Below are 21,042 nucleotides of genomic sequence, written 5' to 3' on the forward strand. Positions count from 1 at the left end.
AACCCTACGGCATGTGGCCTTGGTGACTGGCTGCTTCGACTCAACATCTCAAAGTTCATCTCTATGTAGCAAGCATCAGTACTTCCTTCCTTCCGACGGCTGAGTGATACTCCTGGTGTGGGTGTGGGGCATTCGGCTCGTCCGTTCATCAGCTGGTGGACATTTGGGTTGTTTCCACTTTGGGCCATACCTATAAGCTATAAAAAAGCATGAACAAACCTGCTCTGCACATCTGTGGACAAGTTCTTGTGCAAACATGTTTTCATTTCTCTTGGGTACATACACGTAAGGGTAGGATGGGTGCGTCCTGTGGGAACTCTGCGTTCAACCTTTCGAAGAGCTGCCGGGTTGTTTTCCAGTGGCCGCACCATTTTGCATTCTCGCCAACAGTGAGTGAGGGTTCTGACTTCTCCCCGTCTTCTCCAATGCCTGCTCCGACCTGTCTTTTTGATTCTGGCCATTCTAGTGGGGGTCAGGGGTCAGTTACATCACCATGCCTTTTTTTTTTTAAAGGATTTTATTTATTTATTTATTCATGAGAGACACACAGAGAGAGGCAGAGACACAGGCAGAGGGAGAAGCAGGCTTCCTGCGGGGAGCCTGATGCGGGACTCGATCCCAGGACCCCGGGATCACGCCCTGAACTGAAGGCAGGCGCTAAGCCGCTGAGCCACCCAGGTGTCTCCTCCACCATGCTTTTGATTCCCATTTCCCTAATGATTAATGATATGGAGCATCTTCTCATGTGCTGATTGGCCATTTGCATATCTTCTTTGGAGAGATGTCCATTCAGATCACTTACTCATTTTTGTTTTATTTTGGCTTTTGGGGGTCGTTTAAAAAATTCTATTTGAATTCAATTAATTAACATATAGAGTAGTATTAGTTTCAGAGGTGGGTAGAGGTCAGTGATTCATTGGTTGCATGTAACACCCACTGCTCATTCCATCACGTGCCCTCCTTCACGCCCATCACCCCCGTTACCCCATCCTCCCACACCTCCCTTCCAGCCACCCCTCATTTGTTTCTGTAGTTAAAAGTCGGGTTGTTTGTGACTTTCCATCGCTGTTCTTTCCCCTGCTTGTTGAGGAGGCCCCTGGGGCTCCCGTACCTGTCACTTGTTCCTTCCCTCACCGCTGTTCACACCTGCAGTGACTCAATGGGTTTGGGGTAGGACCAAAGAATTTGCATTTCTAGTAAGTTCCTGGGTGATGCTGAGCTGCTGGCTTGAGGACCCCACTTTGAGAAGCGCTTCGTAGAAAAAAATCCTCCAAGTGTGTACAAGAAAACTAGTTCAAGGATGTTAATAGCAGGACGATTTGTAGTGGTAAACGAGTGGTCAGAGCCCAAACACCCTCAACAGGAGGAGAAATACTGTCAGATGGTCACACTACAGAATGTTGCACAGTGGTGAACAGTGAATGAACTTTAGCTATGCACATCAATGTGGGTAATTTTCCTAGCAGAAGGAGGCTCCCAGAATCCTACTACTTATAGGAATTCGAGAAACATGTCAAACTTGACTCTATTATTAGGAGATACTCATGTATGTAGTAAAATGAGACTCTTAGTATCGCTCAAGGCGGAGGCCCACCCAGGGTCTCCCATCATGTCTCTAAAATTTCATTTCCAAGCTACAGGGTGGTGCGCTTCACTGAAAGGGCCAGTCTGCATGCCCCAAGTCTCACTGCCTGTCCTTCTGGTATTAGGCCACAATGCCAGGCCATCCTCTGACGCTGAGTTGTTTCTGCAGCTGCCGTGCAGATGGTTAAGAAGGTCCAGGTGAGCACACCTTGTTTACTGCTTGTTATAAAGGGTCCCGGGCCCCTGGTCTGTGGTTCCTTGGGGTGGGGACAATGGACCGTGTAGCCACCACCTGGGCTCATCGCCTCACCCCGTGGGATTGGGCTCAGGAGAAATAGCACGACTGTGATGATGCACATGCTGCTGGCTGTGCTGGGCCGACCGGGTGCGACTCGTCTGTTCTGCCACCTGTGGTACCGACGGGCTAAACTTCCAGCATCCTGGGCCATCTCCTCTGGGGGCTGTGACTCCCCCCAGTCACGTGTGCCTGGCTCTTCCTTGACCATCCGTGAACGTTTGTGCAGGCCCGAGTGATGGTGTAATTAAACAGGACATGATGGTGTGGGAAGCAGCTGCCTCCTTGAAGAGTGGTTTAGTTTCTGTTTATCTATGGGCTGCTTCTTAATGTCAGATCTGATACACAAAATGTATCATAAGGTCTCACTGCAGCCCAGTTTGTAGGCTCTTCTAACCTGTTTCTGAAACTAAAGTTTCCTGACTTTGAAAGTCCCTGACAAGTTTGAATTACTTTCCATAGGAGAGATGGAGAGTGGGAAGCAGAGCTCAGGAGAATTATTGCCAGCTGAGGATGCAAGGGCCTGGCTGCCTGGGGGAGAGGGGATTGGGGTGAAGGTTCCCAGGGTCGGCAGCTCTGGTGTAGGGGAGACACAGTGTGTGTGCATGAGCACATGGGTGTGCACATGAGTGTATGCATGGGTGCAATTAGAGGGCGGGGAGGGCGGGGAGGGTGTGCATGCTAGAGCTCTAGGGCAGCCCATTCAGTGGGTTCATCTCACTGAGTAGCGAGCATGAGCCTGTTGCCATTATTCAAGGCCACCAGGTGCACTGCAGGCAGTGAATGCTGAGTACCTAGGCTTGGGCAGTAGGGCTTTGGATGCGACCATGAGGAATCAGAAACAGAAAAGATCTGGTCCTTCACCACAGATAGTTTGGGCATGTCGGATGGCACGAGCAGGCCACACTGCAGATCGGTGCTGGTGCCCTAGATGCTGAGTGTGTAACCTCTATTCTAGAGAAGCTGGGAGGACAGCACAAAGTCAGGTTGTGTCCTCTATAAAGATGTTCCACTCCTAACCCCTGGTACCAGTAGGTCGCGTCATTTGGACATAGGGTGTTAGCAGATGTAACTAAGTGAAGGCGAGTTCATATTGGGTTGGGGCATGTCCTGAAACCAGTGAGTGGCACCCTTATAAGAAGAGGGAAGTGGGGCACAGAGATAGGAAGGCCATGTGTCCATGAGCCAGGGACACTGAGGGTGACCAGCAATACCAGAGGCTGGAAAGGTGGGAAGCACTGTCCCCGAGAGCCTCTGGAGGGAGCATGGCCCTGTCACACCTGGGCCGTGAACTTGTGGCCACCAAACTGTGGGATAATGAACTTCTGTTCTTTGAAGTGCCTTCTCCCCCTCTAGTTTGGGGTCTCTGCGATGGAAGCCCTAGGAAAATGGCTATTTAGTGACTGGAACCCAGGTCTCCTTGGCTCCCGGGTCCTCCCTTCTCCGTCAGCTGGGAGGTCCCTGGGGGCAGCTAGGACAGATGGCTCAGGGGGGTGGGTGGGCTTGGCCACATCCCTCGGGTCCCTTTTTTGAAGGTTCCACATGGGCCTGGCTCTTAGATCATTCTCCTTTTGCCTTGAGCTCTGTGGGTTCAAAGCCAAAACCATAAGCAGTTTAATCATGGTCTGTCCTGGAATTACCCTAACCAGCCCAGCCAGGATCGTGATGGCCGTCCAGCCCGCTAACCCTTTGTTCTTCCTGCAAGCTTCTTCTTAAATGCGGTCGGGGAGGATTTAGAGTTGTCCCAGGAGGCATGATGGTTGCCTTCCCTGCTCCCTGGGCACCGGTCATATGAGGCTGGTATTCTTGACAAAGTCCTTGTGGCATCCTTTGCAGAATTATGTTTTCCAATGCGGGCCCTCCCCGCCCTCTAATTGCACACATCTGCAGGGCCTCTGTGAGCCGGGCAGCACGGGGTCTGTCAGCACGGAGCCCAGGATCTCCGTGGCTCTGAGATTAAGGTTCTGAGCACCTGCATGTGCTCAGAGAGCACCCAAGGGGGATAGGGGACTGAGAGGAGAGCAGATGGCACTTTAAGGTGAGCCCAAGGTCAGAGGTCAGAGCTGATAGACCCTCCAGGGTCATGGCCAAAAGGAAGGAGAAGTCTGGTGCTCATGAGACCAGAGTCAGACTGGCTAAATCGATCCCAAATTAGGTGACTCTGGGCAAGGTATGTAACCTCTCACGGCCTTATTTTCTCCATCTGAGAAATGAGAAGAACAATAGTGTCCGTTGCACAGAATTAGTGAGAAGTCAGTGACATCATGCCTACGAAGAGCATAGTGCAGTGTCTGGCCCGTGGCAACCCCTAGCAGTGGTTAGTACTTGGCAGCAGGTGCTGCTGGCACACCTTCCCCCTTGAGGTGTGCTGCGTGGCTCCTGGGCACCTTGAGTGGCTTCCCTCCAGCCCTCTGCACCCCTTCTCACCTCTACCTGGCAGCTTTCTCCAGCACTTTGGTAAATCTGTCAGTGCATGTGAAGGGCAACCCAGAAACGCCAAGGTGTGATCGGTCCAGGAGGAACGGGATTTGGTGGGTAGTTACCCTGGACTGCCCATCCTTCCATAGGACAACTCTGAAGTGTGTTGCACCCAGCTCATCAGAGGTTGCACTTTTATTATCTCATCCCCCTTTCCTGACTTGCTTATGCTTCCTGGGGTCATCTCCCAAACAGTCTCAAGTCCTGGTCTCAGGCTCTGCCTTCAGGGGGACCCGTCTGGAGACAGCTGCTACATGGAAGCAGTGGATCAAACGTTGGGCAGAGAAATGACAATCTGAAGAATTCAGACAGTAATGGACAACATTTTAAAAACAAACTAATGGCAGCAAGGAAAACACAAATTCATGGACTTGGAGGTTGGCCAACATTTCAGGGGAGTGAGACCCAGAAGAGGTGATGAGGTTGCCTTGTCATTGCCTTTCCTCCTGCTGAAAGTGGCTCCCTGTTTCTGGAGAGGGAAGGAACCCTTCTCCAACATGGTAAGGCTGAGTGGAGTTTGTAGACATACATTTTGGAGAGAATTTCCTGTATAGATCTGAGGGAAATGGTCTTGAGAGGTCGTAGGGCTCATTTCCTTCTTTCTTTCTTCCTTTCTTCTTTCTTTCTTTCTTTCTTTCTTTCTTTCTTTCTTTCTTTCTTTCTTTCTTTCTTTCTTCTTTCTTTCTTTCTTTTTTCTTTCTTTCTTTCTTTCTTTCTTTCTTTCTTTCTTTCTTTCTTTCTTTCTTTTTTTCTTCCTTTTTTTTTTTTTTTTACAAGATCCCTTGGAAACTGCACCCTGCCTTGTGATTTTTTTTCCTGTGCTAACTAAACATACCTTGGTGGGATAATATTTCATGTCTTTGAGCCCATTTTACTCCTAGTCATATGTGCCTTTATTTAATTTTCTAATTTGTATTAACTAATTATAATTTACCAAGTTAGTTTTTTCACGTAAAGGAGACTTTTCCCAAATGTGCTTTGAGTGGGAAAATAGTGAAAGACGGCTTTTATATTTCAGGCAAATGCTGGAACCCACTGTCAGCCCGACATCCCTGTTTTACAGAAGAGGAAAACTGAGACCAGGAGGGGCTAAGTGGTTTGCTTTAGGTTACACATCTGGGCAACAGAATGAATATGCAAACATATTTCAGAATGAGTTTTAAAGGAAAGGAGGCTGTATGGTGGCATGTAAGAATAAGCATTTATTTCTTGCTCGTGCATCTCTCAGGCCAGCTGAGATTGGATGAGGTGGGGCTGATGCAGGGTGGGCTGAGCTGTGCTAAGCTCTGGCCAGAGTGTGTTCTACTCATGGTCAAAGACAGGATGGCAGGAAGGAAAACTCAACTGTGTGAGCACACATCATGCCTTTGCTAGTGTAATGCCTGCTTAATATCTTAGCCAGAGCAAGCTGCTTGGCCAAGCTTAAAGTCAAGTGGTAAAGAAATACATTCCTCCCATGGAGGCTGGGGCTAGAAGGGAATGAAGGTCTGTTGAACAAAGATCTGATCTACCACAGGGGATGAATTGTGTGAGTAGAGAGGCAGCATGTGAGGCACACACTTTGCTGGCATAGATCATTGTAGGGTGGCATGTCTTTCCATCCAGAAGCTCTACCTCGGCTTTCTGATGTAGTTGGGCTTTCTTGTTCGCCGGCTTCCTGCAGCCATGAGGGCTCTCTCTCTTGCTGAGAAGTCTGTGAGGATCCTTACGTTTAGTTTCTCTGAACTCCATGTGTCTTCTTCCCTCTGGATTTAAAATTTTATATTTTATCATTGTTTTTCAGCAATTTCATCATGATGTGCCTTGGTGTGGTTTTCTTTGTGTTCATCCTACTTGGGTTTTGCTAATCTTCTTGGATGAAGTTTATAGTGGGTTTATAGTTTTCATCAAATTTAGAAAAATTTTGGCTATTATTTCTTTGAAAAATGTCCTACTCCTTTCTCTCTCTCTCTATCCTCTCCTTCCAGAACTTCAATTACATGCATATAATTCTGTTTGATGTCCCGTAAAACTGTTTCAGTTTATATGGTCTACCCTCTTACGCCCACAAGTTCCCTGATCTCTTCTTCTGCAGTAAGTAGTCTTTTGTAAAGCCCACCCAGTGGAAATCTCATCTTACAGATAGTGTTCTCTGCTCTAAACTTCCTACTCAGTTCTTTTTCATGCCTTCCAATTCTTTCTCCATTATGTTCACATTTTTCTTTAAATCCTTGAGCATATTTATGAAAGCAGCTTAAAGTCCTTCCATGCTAATTCTAACATTGCTGTCACTCTTTGGCTCTGTTTCTTTTGACTGATTTTTATTTCGGTTATAGGTCATATTTTACTGTTTTTCACATGTCTAGTAATTTTTGATTGGATGCCAAACATTACAAATGCTTGTTATTGAGTTGTTGGATTTGGTTGTCTTCCTTTAAAGAGGGTTGAAATTTGTTTTGGCAGGAGGTTAAGTTACTTGAAAGGCAGCTTGATCCTTTTGAGGCTTGTTTTTAATCTTTTGTTAGGGAAGGTCTAGAGTAACTTTGCCTCTAGGGTCCCTTTAGCCCTACTGCTAAGGCATGACCCTTCTGGAATCTCTGCTAAGTATTCTGGTTTACCTACAGCTCTAGAGGGCAGCCCAGAGTTAAAGAGTTGGATTCTGATTTGGGTCAGCCTGCAGACTTGCTATGTTATGTTACCCTAATGACCTAATATCACTTGGTTTTACTCTTCTCATGTGTCGGGTGTAGAATTTGGTCTTGATTAGTAGTTTTCAAGCTGGTTTATTCAGTACTTGGGGTTGCATGGAGGTATATGAGAAAACACTATGCAGGGGGATAGGAAATAAAAGTTTCAACCAGAACTCATTACCCGATTTCTATCAAAACAGCTTCATATTTATCTGCTTTACATACTGAAGTTCTACATAGGCCTTCACAGGAACAATCTCTGTTGAATGAAAAATCTTAGAAACCACTATATAAATATGTGTGGGTTACATGTCAGCTCTATGTGACATCAGCAAAATCAATGTGTTGGTCTATATGACTTCGGGAATGAAGGCATCTCTTTTGAGCTTTTTAATGTCAAAAAAGTGTGAGAGTAACTTCTTCTTTTAAACTGATCCTTTGAATAAGAGAAATGTTATGTCGTTTGAAACATGTAAAATAATCTCACTGTAAAAACAAACAATAGTGTAACACTATCCTATTTCCCTGGATAGATGAGTTTGAACCATTTTTGTATCCACCCACGCCTCACCCCTAGATTTGTAGTATCTTTATTGCTGACATTGGTAGATTCTCTCTCAACTCTAGGTCAGGTGGTCTACTCTTAGAGAAGCAATTGCCTTAAGTCACCAATATTTTTAAGAGATCGGGAGTTACTCCACGCACATCTATGTGAGTGAGTGCTCAGCCCAACGCAATATCCATGTAGTCATTCAGTAAAAACTAGTCTCCACAGCAGTCTTTTACATTGAAATCTTAATTTTTAGAGGGTAAGATATGCTTTGGCATAGACTTCTAGTGAAATTGAGTATAGCTTGGATATTCCCAACGGACTTTGGTTACAGCCACTTTAAGGGTAACATTAGCCTTTGGGGTTGGAGTATTTGCAATGTAGCATATGAGAAATCTATCCAAACAAAATATGTGTCTCTTGTAAGAAACCAGGAAGCTTTCACGGACATTCATTTGAATTGATAATGCATGAACAGAAACCAAAGTGTGGTTTGGAGAGAGGGCTCTACGCCAAACAAACCAGGTATCGTGTTTGATAGGTGAGGCAGTGGGGTGAGGGTTAGAAATGTGTAAGGCCACCTAGGTTTGGGCCTGTCTCCATTCCCTTCTACTTAAGTGACCCTAGGTTCTCTGAGCCCATCCATACCCCTAACCCTCGCTATTCAAGCAAATGCCAGTTTTCCAACTGCCTGCACTCTTAGAGCTGGTTCTGCCCAAGTGTACAATAGGCCACGTGGGAGCATCCCTCAGGCAATGATGATGTGAGACAGTGAATTGGTGGGTAACCAGCCAGGTCCCAGGCCCCTCAGAATGGGAAGCTCTTGGGTGCATGTTCTATACTACTCAGTGGAACTCCCCAGAGGGATTACTCTGCAGGGGCCCCCAGGGGGTAATTTGTTTGACAAGATGCATTGCAGGCTCCTTCCCTTCCCTGCCTCACTCCCCTACCGGTGTTTTTGGGGTTGCGTCCCGGATCATCTACTTGTGTGAGAATCTTTACCTCAGGCTCTGCTTGAGAGACACCCAACCTGACCCAGGATAAAATGCCTGCCTGCCCACCCACCTCCGCCGTGCCATTAGTAAGTGGCTGGCATGTAATCTATACTCCAAACATGTGGCCAATGTCTTCCTTCTGTAGCTGAGTAGGTCCAGGAGCCTGGGGTGTGCCTAACTTGTGGGTGGCAGAAAAAGTCACCCCAGCTCCAGGGCAAGAAGAGACGTGTAGGCAGAGTGGGGAAGCACCTTGGTTTTCTGCATCTGTGTCCCCCCGGCCAGCTCACCCTGGATCCCCTGAAGGAGGTCATGTGTACACAGCTTAGACCACAGAGGTGTGAGCTCTGATGCAGAAAGGCCTGGCACACTGAGGGGGGCACTTGATGGGATGAGCACTGGGTGTTATGCTATATGTTGTCAAATTGAACTCCAATAAAAAAAAGAAAAAGAAAAAGAAAAGAAAGAAAGAAAGAAAAAAAAGAAAGGCCCGGCAGCAGGAGGGGAGGCGGCTGGAGAGCTCTGAGCCGAATTCCAGCGTTCTGGCTCAGGTGGAAGGTGTGGGAGGGGGAGTGCGCTCTGCAAATGAACCATCGCTGACTCTGTCTCCTTCATCTGTCGCCCGAAACGGTGTTATTTCCTCCCTCGAAAATGTCTTCAAGCAATGTAGATAAAACGTGAGTGTTACTTACTATATTACATTCCTTCCCCGCTATCATGCCAGCTCGAGCTACTGAGGTTCCGTATCAGTTCATGCTGCCTTAGTGCCGGCCTCCCCCTCCTCCCGGGTCCACTCCCACGCACCAGAGCCCCGAGATGCTGCCAAAGCTGGGGCAGGGCCGGCCCGGAGGGAGCCGTGTTCTGCACACTGGTGCACACGCACTTAAAGATAGACCCGCCGGCCGCGGAGCGCGTCGCTGGACAGGAGAAGCAGCACTTGAGTTGAGAGGCCCCCGGCTGCCCGGGCCGCGGCGCTCCGGCCTTCCCCGCCTTCCCCGACGGGCCCCGACGTTCAGCTGGACACCCGAGGGACGCTGGGGAAGTGGAGAAGCTTTCTTAGAGGAGGCCGGTCCTGCTCAGGGCCAACGGATTAGAGGAATACGTAGAATTTCCAAATTTAGCATTCAGGAATTGCTTCTTATAAACAAGGGCTGCTTTCGCCGGGAGATGCGAAGTAGATAATGCCAAAAAAGTCCCCCTTTGCGACCGAATTCTGTGATTCTGGAGCCAACCTCCACGCTGACTGTTGGTGCAAATGAAGGGCTGCTTCCTGCCTGTCCCTCTGCATGGGTGGTCGGGCTGAAAATGAAATATCCAGGCTGACAAATGCTTTTACAAAGGCCAGATTATAAACTGTAAACCTACTGTCAGCTGGGCAGAAGAGAAATCTAAATGCCTCTCTACCATTTAAAGGTTTAGTTTGGCTACAAGAGGAAAGCTCTGCTGGAGCAAGCGAGCAGAGCAGCCCTGTCTTTGTAAACTGTCCTCGGGCTGCAGGGAGCTCGGGTGAGGGGATCTAGCAGCCGGGAAGCAGCCGGCCTTCCCCTTATGTTGGGAGAGCTGGGTATTGTCACGTGGACAAAATGCTCTGGGACAAAGGAGGGCAAAACGAAATCTCCAGAGGGGACAGAGTCTAGGAGGCAACCGTATCTGGGGAGCCTCCAGGTTCCTAGAGTTTCCAAGGGTGAATTACTTTAGGGGAGACGCTAGACCCAACCCATAGACCGATTCACGGGATGGGGTTTGGTCTGGGAGGGGAAGTAATTTCTTGTTTCTCTTCACTGTGTGTGTTTGTGGGAATCCATAGCCTTTGCTTCTCACTAAGAAGCCGGCCTTCTCTCCCAGACATGAGGAGGGCGGGTGGGGGAGCGGAATGAGCTGATAGATTGTACAATAACATGAGTTCACCATTCCCAGCTCTCCACTTGACGCAGAAGGCAGTGGCGTCCGGGAAAGGCTGAGGAGCGGGGGTTTGAGGGGGTTGGTGGGGACTCTCCAGGCTGAGCCCCTCCCACCTGCCAGCCTATTACAGCCAGTTAACAACGCAAGCATCTTCATGAGCCACAGAAAGCCAGGATGCCTGGGAATGGGTGGCTTGCTATTTCAGACCAAAGCCTTCCATCTGCATGGACATGGGAGGGTCAGGGAATCTGGGGTCCTGTGAGCCAGAAAGAGCTAAGGCACATCACAGTGAATGGCCAGACCATTCTTCTCCACAGGCTAAACCAGAACAGGAGTCTTCATTCAATTTTTTATATTCAATAAGTATTTGTTGAGCATCTGCTATGTGCCAAGCACTATTCTAAAACTTTGAGAAGCACAAATGTACAGAATGGGTGAGGATCCCTGTTTTCATGGGGCCAACTTTCTAGACAGTGAGCAGGAAACATAATCAATAAAGAAATTGCACAGAGGGAACAGCTGGTGCAAAGGTCCTGGAGCAGAAGAGGTGGAAGGCCAGTGAGGAGTCCAATGTGGCTGGAACAGAGAGAATGAGGGGAAAGTCAGGGGGATGAAGTTGAAGTGATTCAGGCTGGGGAGGAAGCGAGGGATGTCAGATGGTCTAAGGATTCAGGAGTCACTGTCTCACTTGGCTCCTTACATTTATGTTTACACTAATTAAAATAAAATTGACTCCTCAGCCACAGGAGACACATTTCCAGTTGCTCAACAGGCACCTGTGGCTGGTGGCTGCCACAGTGAGTGGGAGACCTAGAACACTCCATCTACTGGGTAGTATTACTCTGAGGCCTTGTAAGGACCCACGGAGATCATTAAAAGAACTACAGCTTCTGCTCTGGCAGACATGGGAAACCGTGGGAGGGTTTTGATCAGAGGACTGACGTTTTCAAAGAGTCTCTCTGTTTGCTGCACAAGAAACTTCTTGAGAGAAGAGGGCGAGAGTTACAGATGTGGTCCAGGGAGAGGCAGCGTCCTGCTCAGGGCCATTCGGCACATTAGTGGCAGAGCCAGGGCTAGGTCAGGACTCCAGCCTCTAAATCAGGGACTTTTCCTGTTAGAAAGGGCCTTTCTTCTTAACACACTAAATCATATATGCATATGTACACATACACGTGTGTGCACATGCAATATGTGTGTAATAGGTATACCTGGACATGTGTCTGCAGTGGTGTACACATACATGCACATACAACACACAGGTGTGTACACGAATATACAGATAGGTACATATGTGTGTACAATATATACACGTGAGTTGATACGTCCATAGGTACATATATATGTGCAAATCTGTTTATGTAATTTTTCCAATGACACAATTTTTAAAAATAGCCTTATTGAAGTAAAAATCACATACCATAAAGTCCACCCCATTTGAACATAAAATTCATTGACCTTTAGGATACATCAGCTGGGTTGTGCAGCCGTCAACACAGTTCAGCACACATGTCTTTGGAGAAAGGATTGAGAGACAAGGGGTCTGTGCTCCCAGCCTGGCTCAGGTCGGTCTGGGCAGCAGCCCCAGCTGGAAACCGTCCTCCCCGCGGGGGTCACAGAGGTGCGCGCGCTTGTCACTGAGAATCACTCACGCGTGAGACAGGCAAATCCTTAGACAGAGTCCTTCTAGAGAAGATGTGTGACATCTGTCCTTGCCCCCCTGACACCCCTATTCCTTCCTTGGCTGGAGCTTTCTCTCCGTCTTTTCCCGGAATCTCTGAGCATCTTGCTTTAGTCTTGGGTTTTCCAGTCTTCTGGCCAAAAGTATACACAGAGAAAAATATACAGAGAGGTTAGGCTCCTTTTCCCACTGAGCTAATATTTAGGGGAAAGAAGATTAAACAGATAGTCCAGGGTTGGCTTGAATTACCACATTATCCTTTAAAAAGTAAAGAATTCTTGAGAAAAAAAAATCCAATGAAGAGGGAAAAAGTTCAAAGCTCTTTAAGAGAAATGATCATTGTTTATGTCCAAGTCGCAGACTAGAATTGATTGAGCACCTACTATGCGCTGGGCATCGGGGTTACAGAGAGGAGTGCGGTCAGGTCTCTGCTTTCTAGGTGTGACCCAGCCAGGTCTGCTCTACAGGAGATGAGCCAAGCATGCTTCTTGCCTTCAAGATGCCCACAATCCAGCTGAGGGCATGATACATTTTGATAAAATTCTCGTTAATGTTTGTGAGTCTTGAGCTCCTGTTATCTGGAGAACAGAAAGCATAGAAGTTTGAAGGAGACGGGGAAGAAGGAAGACTGAGACTTGGTGACTCCTCCTTCATCAGGCTCTTCCACTGAAGTCTGTGGTTTGGCCTCTCTCCATCCTCCTGCAGTTGCTATTACATAGAGCACCTCCAACTCCCCAACTCATTGGCCTGAAACAACACTGAATTTACTAGGCTCATGGCCTCTGTGGGTCAGGAATTTGGACGCAACACGGCGGAGATGACTTGTCTGTGCTCTGCTGTAGCCAGGGCTTCAGCTGGGAAGCCTCCGTGACTGGCGAGGGGTGAGGGAGGTTAAATCAACTAATGGCTCCCACCTGGGCTGGGATGACCTCAAGTCTCAGATGTTCCTCGCAGGGCTTGGGCTTCCTCACAACATGGTGGCCCTGTGCCCCACACACGAGTGTTCCAGAGAAGGTGGGAGCAGCAGTGCTATCGCTGGGTCACAGGCCCACCCAGACTCAAACAGAGAGAACATGGACCCCAGCTCTCCCCGGAAGGAGGGTCACATTGTAGGCATGCACGATGGATGCATACTGCTGTGGTCAAGTCTGGAAAATGTGATGTGGATGACAAATAAGGAAACTGGGGTATAGAGAAGGGAAGTAAATTGCCCAAGGCATGCAGATGACTCAGTCGATATTTGAGTCTCAGTTACTGAGATTCCCAGGTCACTATGGACAAGGACAGTTGGGAAAGTCTTCCTGAAGGAGGTGGCACACATCTCCTCACATATTGCTCTCGCCTGACCACCTTGCCTTCTCTCAGGTGCAGCTGTTTCTCTGACTGCCCATACTCTGTGTCCCTCATCCTATTTTCCTCCCAAAGACTGACAGCTATAGCACAGGGGCAGGTTCAATGAACAGCAAGACCCCAAACGTCTGATGATGATGATGATGATGATGATGATGATGATGATGAATTCAGTCCACTTGTCTGGACTCGAATCCACAGCCAAAGGTGAAATGTGAGCTGCTGTATCTGAAAAGCTCATATTGAGGGGAGAATGAATGGGGAGGTCCTGGCTGGCCACCCAAAAAGGAGACTGAGAATCTAGAGAAGTGGTAGGTGCTGGGCAAATACAATAGAGTTGCTATTTTCACAGCTGCTGTGCAAATTCTGAGATTTAAAAAAGTTAGTGGAATGGTTTGCTCGGTGGAGTATTATATGGTGGGTAAAAAGGAACAAGGTAAGGACACATGCTGACAGCATGGATCTTGAAAATGTTTTGCTAAGTGAAAAAAGCCAGACACCAAGGACCTCTAAGAGTGACCCCCTCAGTACAAAATGTCCACAAGAGGCAGATGCCCAGATGCAGGGCCACAGGAAAACGGGTAGAGACAGCGAGCACAAACCACTAAAGAAAATTTCCACCACTGAGTGTGGTGATGGCCTCCCATGTCACTGAGGAGGCTGAAAATCACGGAATTGCGTACTTCAGCAGTGTGAGTTGTGTGCTCTGTGAATTATATTTTGACATAGCCAGGGAAAAATCAATTTCTCTGCTACCGTTCCTTGCTGTCTGTTCATTTCAGAACAACGAAAAACTGTAGATCATCAAAAAGAAGAAAACAGAAAACACTATCTACAGTTTAAAAACAAGCCACATGGGCACCTTAGCCCATATTATCCCAGACATGCCAGCTTTAGGGTTTTATTTCTGTCATTTTGTTTTCTCGTTTGTTTTTGTTGTTGATGCTGTTGGTTTGTAATGTGTGGAATCACTGCACAGACAGTGTTTTGTGTCCTAAAAAGTCTTTGGAATCTCTGTTTTCTGGACAAAGCAGCTCTAATGTGGCTGTGGAGACCCCACGAACACTGCAGTTACAGCTGCGTAGCAGTGAAACCACTCCTGGGACAGAAGCCTGCCTAGGGATCTGGGAAGTTTCCCTCGGGCGGCTGCTGCATTTGGGTTCCGTAAACAGTAGAGTCACTGCGATGTTTTCCAGAGCTGAGCATCTGTCCAGGCAGTGGGGCCCCTGGCCGGGCTGCGGATGAGCTCTGCTGGGGAACCTGCAGGTGATGGTGCAGGTCACCCCAGCAGGGAGGGGGCCACCGAAATAGAAGTTTTCTTCTCCAAGAATCTTTAAATCCCACCATCGACCTATTCATTTATCTGCCTGGCTTTTAAAATAAGACGAGGTGATTTGTACACAAGGTCACAAAGATCAGCATGTACAAAGCGGAGTAGATAGAAGAAATTTTCCCCCCTGTTCCAGACTCTGTATCTCCACCCGGAGCCCACCAGCATTGCCACTGCCTTGTGCGACATTTCGACGGGCCACGCACATGCAGGCATATAGGACACATGCCCTCCAACACCCCACCACGCACACAGAAATATACCATTTGCTCTCCTCTCTACCTGGCTTTTTGTTGTATACATATATATAAAATATATTACATATATGTATATGTAATACACATATGTATATAAAAATGCATGTAACAGACACACAGATAAAATATATATGTATAAGTAATATATACATATATATTAAAGATATGTGTATTAAATATGTTGTAATATATAAATGTATTAAGATATAGAATATATATTAAATACAATATATGAATATATAATAATATATACATAATATATAAATAATATATCATATGTATTTGTGTATTAAGCAGATAACATAGATTTAATAACATATATATGAATAATAAATAACAAAATATATAATAATATATAACTATATGTATATTAAATACATGTAGTAATATACAACTATATATTAATTAAATATATATTAAAATTAAAATTTAAAATGTGTATATATACATATTGAAGATTGTTCTATGTTGGTCCACACAGATAAGCTTTACTCTTTTTGACAACTGCATAGTATCTTACTATATGGATGTAGTATAATTTATTAAACCAGCCCCCTACTGATGGACACATGGGATATTTTTCAGTCTTACTATAACAAATGATGCTGCTCTGAGCATTTTTAACATATGTCTTTGCCTCTTATGTGAATATAGCTGTAGAATAAATTCTTAGAAATTTACTTGCTAGATCAAATAATTTGTACATTTAAATTTTTGATAGGATTTTCTAAATTGTATAGTTTGTTGCAAACTATAACCCTCCAACAGTGTATAAGATCACTTGCTCTGACCTAATTTTAGTCATTTTTTGGTGACTCCCAAAGGGGAATAGTGCGCAGAGGTCTCTTCCCTTCCCAAGAACCAGAGAGAAACAAGTTGAAGACCCCAGTGTGCATTTCCTGCTGTCACTCCTCAAGCACGCCACAGCTGCCCTGCGTGCACTCTCCATGAAGCCTCTGCTGGACAGGCAGGTCTGCTGCAGACGATGCTAACTGCTCCTCACTATCCTTCTCCCTCTCTTCCTTTATGAATAAAGCCCCTAGTTTGTTTCTCTGATTGAAGTGTAGTTGACACACAAGGTTCCCTTAGTTTCAGGAAAGCCCCTGGGTTTTCATTGGGCCCCTGGCCACCCATCTGCAGCCTCCCTTGAAACTAGATGCAGCAACGTGACCACGTCCACACCTTCAGGAGGTGAGTGGAAATAACCATGCAGTGTCTGCATTTTTTCCAAGGAAATTGCCTTCCTGACACTTCCTCTCTTTACCCAGCAACCAGAAGATAGGGACCATCCTTGGGTGTCCCGACAAGATGGATGGAACCTGGGTCCCTGGAGATAGGAAGAAGAAGCTCCCCTGTTTTAGCATGGAAGACAGCACACTGCAGACTCACAGGGCTGCTCAGCTTTGAGACCTCAGGAGACAGGGCAGGAATTAGCTACAGTGACAGGTCAGAGTAGGACAGAGAGGCCTGGTTGGAGATCCCACATTAGGTGTCTCCTGCAGACCCCCCAGAAAGAGCACAGAGTGCTTGGGGTCCTCAGGAATGCAGGTGCCTCCACAGGTCAGCAAGCCTGAGTATTCACCTTTGTGGGCTTGCAGTGGTCCTGGGGACAGTGGGCAGGGATTACCCAATTTATAGGCTGTGACATTTCTCAGTAATTGCCAAGCAGGTTGGAATTTGGAGGCCGAGTTGCCTGGTTCCAGCTGCTCCAGGAACCAAATCACCAACCAACAGCTGGAGCAAACACTCATAAAAAGTCCCCCAACTTCTGCCCTCCATCTGCTCCCTGGAAAACGTTCACAGCCCTCCGCCCACACCAATAGTGCTGATCTGATCTTTCCCATCAAGCTCCTCTGTGGCAGAGCTTTAGAGTTCCTGAGACTTACTAAATCATTTGGCTGCTGGCTTTGAGAGTTTCTGGAACAAAAGGAAGCTGGATGGAAATTAAACCCACTGAGTTTTCTCTCTTTCCTCTTGATTCCTGGCGGACTCCTTCAGATGGGAGAACTCATTCGCGCAAACGGGCAGGATATCGAATCCAGTGAAGCCACAGTTAGAAGGGCTTAGAGCACAGCACGGACAGAGGAGCACACTCTGATTGCTCGTTCATTACTTACCTAATGGATATGTGCTTGGAGTTCTTGCTTGAGGGGCTTGGCACCAGTGGCTGATGGTCCAGAATGAAGATAGCCTCACTCTCAGGGACAGGACCGTCACCTGACACAGACACGTGATAATCACAAACAGGAACTGCAACAGGAAGAGAGTGCGGTGGGTTGAAGAGTCCCTCCTCCCCCCCCCCCCCATTCAGAACCTCCAGATCTGATATGATTCCTTTGGAAATAGTATCTTTGCAAAATTTAAGGTGAGGATGGAGATGAGATCGTGCTGGATGGAGGTGGGCCCTAATTCCATGAAATCTTTGTAAGAGACAGGAAAGGACATGCAGATAGACATGGGGGATGAGGCCATGGGATGAGGCGACAGAGACAGGAATGATGCACACACAAGCCAAGGACTGTCACAAATACATGCTAAGAGAAAAGCACAGAACCAATGATCCCTTTGAGCCTTCAGGGAGAGCACAGCCCTGCTGACACTTTGATTTCAGACTTTTGGACTCTCAAACCATGAGGAAATAAACTTATTTTGTTTTAAGCCACCCAGTTTGTGGTCATTTGTTAAAGTGGCCACAGGAAACAAAAACGGGTCCATGAAGACCAGTGCATGCAGAAGGGGAGGAGCGTCTTCTCCCTGCTGGATCAGGGCAGGCTTCAAGGGAGAGGTGACAGTTGAAATGAGCCTTGAGGATGATGAAGAATTTGCTGCACCAACAGGGAGGAAGGATGGATTCTAGACAGAAGGAATAGCCCACGAAAGCACACAGACACCGATGAGCACAGCTTGTCTGGAAAACTGATGGAAAGTGGGTGCTGGACATGGCCAAGAGGGGGTGAAGTCGTGAAGAAGCTTTGTGCCCTGCTAAAGAAAGTGGCCCTTCTCCTGGAGGCAAGGGGAGGCCCTGATGCTGGTAGAACGGGGAAGACGTGTGACTTATTTTCAACTCAAGGTTCACATATAGGTAATGAAGTGACCAGTTCTGAAGGGTACAGCTCAATGAATTCTGAAATACGCATACACCTAGGTCGAGGCACAGAATATTTCTAGTACCCAGAAGGAAGCTCCCTGGAGCCACTTTTCGGCCAGTTGCTCAACTTCCCAGATGCAACCACTCCCCCGACTTTCATCAAAATCCTCGTTTCATTTTGGCTGCTCTTGAACTATATGCACTGAATCATACGGTATACATTCTTGGGTGCTTGGCTTCTTTCACTCAACATTCAGCCATGTTGTTGCAAGTATTAGTACTTTATTCTTCCTCTTTCCAGAGTAATAACATTCCATTATACGACAAGCCACAGTGTATTTATTCATTCACCTGTCGGTGGAGAATAGAAGGCTATCACGAACAGATGGCATGAGCACTGGTACATATGTTTTTGGTGAACGTATGCTTTCGTTTCTCTGAGTATGCACCTGGGAGTGGAAGTGCTGGGCTCTAGGGTGGTCACGTAGTCTGCTTTGGTAGGTATCGGGGAGATGTTTTTTAGTAGTATTATCAGAGCTGGGAATCCCCGATAAGCCTATACTGATGGCTTGTGGCCAGTGTCTGTTCTGATTGCTCACTATCTCATCCTGATGGAAGTGGTCCCTGCTGTCCTGGTGGTTACACAAGTACATCTCCTGTGCTTGATCATGGTTGAAGATGGGTTCAAGGAGGGAGGGAAGAAGAAGACGAGTTAAGAGAGCATTGCTGAGTGATGGGGACCTTGGAAATGCAATGAATTGGCAGGTGTTTGGATAGTTGTTCTTGGTGACCTGTTGGCTGCAGGGATTGAGGGGGAGAGGTGAGGTGAGCTCCAAATACTCTGCTTCCTTGGAAGGTTTGGTGGGATTATATCTCAGGAGACACAGAAAGAGCACAGAAGGAAGAACAGATATGGGGGGAGGGGGTTAGAAAAGGATTCAGGTGGACATCCTTTCATCCTCAGGTGAAGCTGTGGGGGACAGATACCTCTTAGGGTGGCTGATAATTTATAATCCCCCTTCCCAAAGAAAAGCCTCTGGTACCCACATCTGGGCCCCAGCAGGGCCGTTGGAGCTGCAAGCCTGTTGGTTGCTCAGAGGAGGTCAGCTGACTCGGGCTGAGCCTATAAAAATAATTTTCCTGGGAATCTGAAAATTTGAACTGAGAGAAGCAGAATCTGAAAGTATTGAGGAGAGCCACATTGATGGAAACTTCCAGAAAGGTAATGCCTGAACTCCTGTGGCATAGGTCCTCAGATGCCCTCATTCTACCTTTCCTGATATTTGGTGGTTTGACAACTGGATCCCTTCAGATTAATGCCTGTTGCTGCCTGTATTAGAGCCAATCAAGTGCCATAACTCATGACCCCAACATCTCAGGGCTTTAACCAGATCTGCGCTATTTCTCCCTCACTACATCTGCCGAGTGTCTTCCTCCATGCCAACATGCAGGGACCGGGATGAATGCATCTGTGGCTGTGTACCCTTTTGGGTCCCTGGATGGAAGGGTAGCATGTGGAAGTGTTGACAAGCCAAGTGTGGAAGGGGAGAGCACCACTTCTGCTCATAATGCAATCAAACATATCTAACTGCAAAGGATTCTAGAAAACACAGCCCAGCCTTGTGCCCAGGAGGAAGGGGAGAACTGTCATCTACACTGCTCCCTCATGCCCACCCCACAGTGTCCAGATTGTATCTGAAATTTATACTTAAAACAAGCATAGGATTCAGCTAGCCAAGGCCTAGGCTCTGAGCTAAGTGGCATTCACTGTCTTTGTTCATTTTAAGACCATTTGCTTTTGTATATATCCAAGCCGTAGGCGTCAGGCCTGTTAACCAGATTCCTGGAAATTCCTCAAACAATAAAATAAAGTGGGTTTGGGTAGGATCCCACTCTCCCCGCCTCAGGCGACTTCTGCTCTCTCCATGTCTTTGCCCCTTTCTCTTCTTTACGATGAGGGGCCCTTTGACTAAGCATGGGTCTCTCTCTTTGTCATCCCTACACCTTCCATGTTGTTAGGTCTCTGCTAGAAGAACGAGCAAGAGGGGATGCGCGGTGTACTGCATTGCAGCTGTGCTAAGAAAAAAATGTATCTTCAGGGCTTGAGTCAGAAACTTGACTTCTTGATTCCACATTCAGTAATCTGGCCTAATATGCTTGCCTAATACACCCACCAGTGTCCAGGCTGTCAAGGCAGGAAGGCTTCTCTATCCTGAAGCTTTATAAAGGTTGCCTGATAAGTTACAAAAGCCTAAAGGAGAAGCTGAGGGGCAATTACCTCCCTTCCCAGGGAAAGACCCAGGTAATACCTCAGGAAGATTAGCCTTGGGGCAATTACCTCCCTTTCCATGGAAAGACCCAGGTAATACCCAGCTGCAACCTCAGAGTCAAGGGGAAAGGACCAGCCCAAAGGCTGGTCATAGAGGAGGTGGGCAGCTGAGGAACAGACCGTAGTGTTCTCAGATGCTTGGACATCAGTCAGGCCCTCTTCCTGTTTTAGAGCTGAGCCAACTGACTTGCAAAAGCAATTGCCCAAGTGCATAACAGAGTGTAAACGTGTGTCCTATTTTCTATAAAGTTATCATAATCACAATTAAACATGGCCACTATCAATACCACCCAGTGGGCCTTGGTGATATTAGTGTCTATTACTCCTGGTCAGGGATCTGGTGGAAACCTTAGCCAGGATGACAGTGTTCTTGCTTGCAGGCCACCTCCTGGGTTCTGCAGGCAGTTTTCTGTGGGCCTCACACTTCCTCTTTTCACACTTGGATAAATTCCTATCCATTGAGGCCTTTGTCAAGTGGTAATTTCTTCTTCTGTCAAGTGATAATTTCTTCTTCTCAGAAAGGTTGTGAAAAGTAAATGC

The 21,042-nt window shown here is 47.1% G+C and overlaps 1 long non-coding RNA gene across 1 annotated transcript in view; it reads right to left on the reverse strand.

Moving 5' to 3' along the window:
• Window positions 1–21,042, reverse strand: part of LOC144310288 (uncharacterized) — a 65,039-nt gene that overhangs the window by 19,362 nt on the left and 24,635 nt on the right. The window contains exon 3 of the long non-coding RNA XR_013375985.1: window positions 17,203–17,335. This is a non-coding gene — a long non-coding RNA (uncharacterized LOC144310288). The remainder of the gene's footprint in view (window positions 1–17,202; window positions 17,336–21,042) is intronic.

Source organism: Canis aureus, chromosome 3 (genome assembly GCF_053574225.1).
Source record: "Canis aureus isolate CA01 chromosome 3, VMU_Caureus_v.1.0, whole genome shotgun sequence".
NCBI classification, from domain to species: domain Eukaryota; kingdom Metazoa; phylum Chordata; class Mammalia; order Carnivora; family Canidae; genus Canis; species Canis aureus.